Source organism: Vicia villosa, linkage group LG2 (genome assembly GCF_029867415.1).
Source record: "Vicia villosa cultivar HV-30 ecotype Madison, WI linkage group LG2, Vvil1.0, whole genome shotgun sequence".
Lineage (NCBI taxonomy): Eukaryota > Viridiplantae > Streptophyta > Magnoliopsida > Fabales > Fabaceae > Vicia > Vicia villosa.
In genome coordinates this window covers 149,773,341-149,780,084 of record NC_081181.1, presented here as the reverse complement: position 1 = coordinate 149,780,084, position 6,744 = coordinate 149,773,341, and positions in this window count along the sequence as shown.

Genomic DNA, 6,744 nt, shown 5'->3' with positions numbered 1-6,744 from the left:
TATGTTATCAACTTTCAGTGTTTTCACCCCCTGTCTTGGTGATCATCAATCTTCAAATTAAATGTTGTTGCGCATAAGAGCCTCTTTGGCTTTATTACTTAAATATTCTTCATATCTCCTCAATTTCACTCCATCATTCGACATTTTCTCCATGTATATATTAGTATTATCATATGAAAAAAAATTCATCGTTAAATTCCAAATCATAAAGGATAAGTCCTTTATCTTCTACTCCATATCAACCAACTCATCCGACCTTTTCTCCAAATCTAACCTTTTCTTCTTAGCCATATTTAACCTTTACTTCCTCGCATGAGTATTTCATTGTACAAAATGATGGTTGTGCATAACCTATGGTAATCTCATCCCTCATCCTTTTTCTAAACCAATCTTTTTACTAACTTAGAATAACTATCAGATACACTATACAAAAGCCTGATACACCATTACAAGAAAACTCTATAAGAAACGCATCCCAATTATCTCGATTAGCCAAGATCACATTCATACCACCTAAAATGTTAAGAAATGTGGTTAGGCCTAACTCATCCTTACAAAATGAGCTTAAAAACCGACTTGTAGAGTGAGGATCACTCAAACTTATAAGAACATGTCGAGGCCATATATTATCCGATGTGAAACTCTTAACACACTTCCTCATGCCCAGGACTGGACATCTAGAGCGTGAAAATAAATGGTGGGTGGCCCGATGCGAAAACCTGATAGTAGGTGACTCATCCAGATCTTAAACGAGGCTCTTGATACCATATTAAGAAATGCGGTTGGGCCTAACTCATCCTTACAAAACCGACTTGTAGAGTGAGGATTACCTCACTTATAAGGACACGTTCATGCCATATTTTGTCTGATATTGGACTCTTAATATAAAACACATCAGTACTTCTTGGTAAATTTGTTGTCAAAGATGTGTTCAAACACTTGTTGTGAAAACAAGGTAAACTTTAGAAGAAACGAAAGAGTTGCGAGGAATATTTAGAAGAACTCAAGTCTCACATTGGTTAAATATCTGAGTCCACAAAGGGTTTTGTAAACTCGGTTTTTTGAGGCGAACTGACTCCTTGCTCTCTTTTTTTGATTTTTTATATTTTTTATTTTTGCAAGAGTCGCCACCGACTTTTATTTTATCCAAAAAAAGGAAAGGCATAAAAGAACAGGAAAGACCTTTTGACAGATTTTGGGTTCGGGGGGTTGGTTATACAAAGGGAAGGTTTTAAGCACCCTTTGTATCCATGGTTATCCATGGGCTCTTAGTTTTGCTTAGATCACTTTTGCTCTTGTTTGATTTTTAAAATAAGCTCGGCAAGACATTAAGCCTTGTGCCTACATACCTCCTCGGTGCAATGGAGAAGTCAGAGCTAATGTAGTTCCGCTTAAAAGGGAAAACGGTTTTAAAAAAAATGAATAAACACTTTATCATCGTCGGAGAGAAATACTCGGCCATTGATCTTGAGCATGAGAACAAATGAGTTCTTTGCATCGCTAATGAAAGAAGGGCTCCAACTCGGATAAAATCAACGAGTATGCCACTAGCTCTCTCACGCAGAAAAGATCTCATTATATCAACCAATTTCAAAATCGTGGGGTATCACAACTCACTACAACAATTAATCGTGTCTAAACTTTTGCAGAAAAGCCACTAAGGGCAAAAGACATTTTTAAGAAAGGTTTTTAAAAAAGGGTTTTACAAACATAAGAAGATTTTGGAAAAAAAGGAAGAAGATTTTGAAAATATAAGAAGTGGAGGAGATGAAGAGGCTAACCTAGTGCATAAAATAAAAGTTTAAGGAGAGAATGATCTGACCAAAATAAGAAACCAACAGTTGACCGACGCATTACCACTTGAGGATCCAGATGAACTTATTATCTTTAGCACCACTTTGTGTAGCAACCTGCCCTAAAAATTTATAACTTTAGAGTCGCCACCTATTCTACCAAGGTGAATAGGAAACCTTACGTAGTTGAGAGATCGGGGTAAGATACTATATTCAGGTCGAGGGAAGGTGTTAGGCACCCTCAACCCTTTCCTATTGGCTTTGAATCTAAGGTAAAGGTTTATAGCAAAATTACAGAGGTTAATAGCTAAGGAAATGAGAAGGGGAAAAAATTGAGATTTTTGGGAAGGGGACTCGCCTTGTTGCCAAGTGCCTACGTACCTCCTTATGGAGGATCAGAGTCTACGTAGTTCGGGGCATAGGATTGTACGCCTTAGAGTTGAATTGAATGTATTTGAATTTGTTTTGAAGTTGTTTTGAAATGCGAATGTTCGAAGGTATTTTGAGTTACCTTATCGTAGTTGTGAACATCGCAGTGTTGAAACACCGTAGTATCGTGGTTTAGTGTATTTTGAGTGTTTTAGGATTTGGGCGTACAACCCTGATTTAGTTTTGCACTATTAACCGCAACAATCAATAGATTCGATCGCCATAGTTAACAGATTTGAAGTTGCGCCGTTACCAATTTTAATCAATTGATTTGATTATTACTAATAACGAATTAGGATATTTTTATTAATAATTTGTATGATTTAATTTGTATCATTACCCCTCGCAATCGATTGATTCGATTAAAAAGAATAACGAATTTTAGAAGAAAGATAGAAAGATTAATCATCGCGACTAATAAGATAGTCGAAACCATTTAATCAAATAGAAATTAATTGCATTTTAATTAAATAATCATTTTAATTAAAATTATTATTGACCATCACGATTAGTTGATTTAATCGGAACGAACAATAAATTGTCATTTTAAATACTAGTATCATATATTAATTTATTTATAAAAATAAATCATTATTATATGAATGAGTATTTAAAAAGAATTTAACTAAAACAAATAAATTAATTAAAATCATTTTAGTTAATAGGATTTTGATTCAGTATGAGTGGCTTGAGGGTGCATATTATAGGGGATCAGATCTTGGGCGTTAGATCTGAGTTGGTAGTGATGGAATGGTCAGATTTTGAGGGTGTATGGTGAGTCCTATGATGATGCACACACCGGATCCAGAGTTAGAAATTTCAGAAAAATAATATGTTGGAGGGAGGGTTCGAACCTGCGACCCTCCACTCCGATACGCGTTTCTCCACCAACCCATCTACCATTCATGTTTGTTTACAACACGCGCCCATGTCAGTATATCAGATGCGCCATTACCAAAGAGACAAACGCGCGCGAAGTTTTTAAAAGACCCAATGGCACGTTGCCACATATTCATCTTCTTCATGAAGATCTGTAATATTCAGAGAAATAGCTACGAAGTAGCTACGCTTCGTTCGTAGCAAACAAGAACCTGGAAAAATAACGAATCGAGCCCCTGCGTATATAAACTTTTCGCACCTATTCATAAAGCCTCGTCTAAACCATACGAATTCAACCCTATGCTTTATTTAACCTAATTTCCCCTTTATCAAAAAACCCCAAATTTTGACCAAGAACCCTAGCTTGGCCGTTAATGGCAGAATACGACCGGACCACGCAAACTCCAATTAGATTACCCAGAAACATTCACAGTTACCACCCAAAGCATAATACACATACAATTTAACACATGAATGCCATAATTATGCTAATCGAGACATGATTTAGAAGGACCTACCTCGGCTTATAGGAGGTAATTCTGGGGTTGCTGATGATGCGTAATGATCCCCACACGTTCAGAATCGCTTGAGGAACGCTTTGAAACCTTTAGATTTTGTTGAGAGCCACTAATTCCTTGAAACCGAAATCTCAATTTCTTGAAGATTTTTGTGTTCTCCAAAGCTTTCTCTGCCCAGCCTTTCGTCCCCTACTCCATTGCATTGTCTTATATATTTATAGAGGCACCAATTAGGTCAAGAAAATAGTCCAAAGGCCTCCTAAATCCAATCTTGCAAAATTTGAGAAATTCACTTTACTCTTGAATGAAAACTTGCTATATTTGAACCAATATTGTATCAATTCCTTCCTCAATCAATAATCCACGAAAATATCTTATATTTAGCCATAAATGTTGATTGGAAGTGGTTTATGTGAGTATTTTTGACATAATATTTGATTCTCTTCAATTATATCATTTTATATCATTTTTAAATAAAATAAAAAATCATATAAAATAAAATAAAAGGTGAAATTCATGGCTTATGGTTTGGGCATCTTGTGGATCAAGTTTGAGTTATAAAACATAGGCCCATTTGCAAAATATTCCAATTTGAACCCTCTTTACTTCACATTTTGCTTCCAAAAATTGCCCAACTTTGATCAAGCATATCTCACTCAATTTTTAATCTATGAGTGAGTTCTAAGACTTTTTGGAAACCTCAAAGTGTCCTCTACAAGCCACTTTGGAACATATTTTTCATTTGGAGCTTTTATCTTGATCATATCTTCTCTGACAAAAAACTGCTTTTGAAGGATGCCTGAAAATGACCTGTAATCTTTTGCACTGTATCTCTCAAATGAATCATTTCTAGCCCTGGCTTGTGAGAGACAAAGTTGTAGAGAATCCAATTTCCTTCAAAATAGGCTTTGAGTGGGGAATTTTTGATGTTCCATGTGAAAGTTATGCCCAGTCAAAGTTGGGTTGACTTTCTCCTAAGAAACCCTAATTTGAACCTTTTTGTATTCGTTCATCTCTGAGTTTCTATTAATGGAATCATGATCAATCCTTGATCAAATGATGGTTATACCTCACATACTTGATGTTGACCAAAATTGGGAGGCTTTGACTATGCTCTGATTATGGTTGACTTTTAGGTCAAACCAATTGACTGTGGATCATGTGGACTTTTGAATGAATAATCTTTGGGACTGCATCTTGAATTTTGAACCATTGTAGATGGAATATGGGAGGCAAATTTTGGGGTATGACAGCTGCCCCTGTTCAATCTTCTTTAACCTGAAGAGGTAGAAGATGATTGGACACTGAAATGCCCTGAAATTTGCTTGCGTAGGGAAAGAGCTCTGTGGGAGATGGGCTTATAGATGCCACCCATTTGTCTGGCAGGATACTTGTCTAAAGCATATGCTTTTCTGACCTTGATCATTTGATTGTATTTGAAGAGAGAAGAAGTAATGTCTTACATAAGACTACCTGAAGAGGTTTCTGGAATGGATACGAAAATTTGTCTTGAAGAAGACTACCTCAAAAAGGTACTTAAAACAAGAATGCCTCGAAGAAGGCTACCTAAAAAGGGGTCTTAGAAAAAGGAATGTCTTGAAGAAGACTACCTAGAGAGGTAAGAAGAGATTGGATACATGTTTCGAAAAGATTACCTAAAAAGGTATGATACATCTTAAACAAGACTAACCTATAAAAATATTTGGAAAGGGTGTGATATGTCTTAGACAAGACTGACCTGGAGAGGCTCTTAGACAGGATATGATACGTTTTAAACAAAACTATCTAGAAACATTCCTATATAGGACATGAAACGTTTTAAACAAAACTACCTATAGAGGTTCCTACAAAGGGAATGATATGTTTTAAACAAAATTACCTATAAAGGTTCCTATAAAGGATATGACATGTTTTAAACAAAACTACCTATAAAGGTTCCTATAAAGGATATGAAACGCTTTAAACAAAACTCAACTAAACAGATTCCTATAAAGGACATGAAATGTTTTAAACAAAACTACCTATAGAGGTTCCTACAAAGGGAATGATATGTTTTAAACAAAACTACCTATAAAGGTTCCTATAAAGGATATGACATGTTTTAAACAAAACTACCTATAAAGGTTCCTATAAAGGATATGAAACGTTTTAAACAAAACTCAACTAAACAGATTCCTATAAAGGACATGAAACGTTTTAAACAAAACTACCTATAGAGGTTCCTACAAAGGGAATGATATGTTTTAAACAAAACTATCTGGAAAGATTCCTATAAAGGGAATGATGTGTTTTAAACAAAACTATCTAGAAAGATTCCTATAAAGGGAATGATGTGTTTTAAACAAAACTATCTAGAAAGATTCCTATAAAGGCTATGAAATATTTTAAACAAAACTACCTAGAAAGGTTCCTATAAAGGTCGTGGAACGTTTTTAAACAAAACTGTCTAGAAAGGTTCCTACAAAGGACATGAAACGTTTTAAACAAAACTACCTCGAAAGGTTCCTATAGAGGGCGCGATATATTTTAAACAAAACTACCTAGAAAAGGTCAGGATATGTCTTACACAAGACTGCTTGGAAAGGTTAGGATAATTGTCTTGGACAAGACTACCTGGAGAGGTGAGAAATTCTTTGATTGCTTCTGGATTGTCTTTGAAGAAAGACTAGGAATGAGGTACTAGAATTGTACATGTTGAGATTGAATCGTTGATACGATCGTATTGGCGCTGTAATGTGATGATAACATCCTCTTGATTATGAAGTGACCTGAAAAGGCAGTGTTAGTTTTATGCAATGTCATGATGCATGTGTCATGTAATGAGATCCTCAAAATAAATGAGAATTATGCATGTATGCTCATCCCACACTGCGGGACGTAAATAGTGCAGGCGTGGGAAGATTAATTACGCAACAATGCTTCTTGTATGATACTAGTGTGACTTCCCGAATATCAGAAATTTTGAGGCATGCCCCTTAATCTGAATGAAGGACCTTTAGAGAGAACTCGAGTTTCACCATGTCTTGCCTGATATGCATTGCCCCAGTGTTTGAATTCTTGAAAGATATGCCCCTAGTCAATAGGATCCTTGATTGTAAGTATTGATTTGAATGTGAAGCGGATGC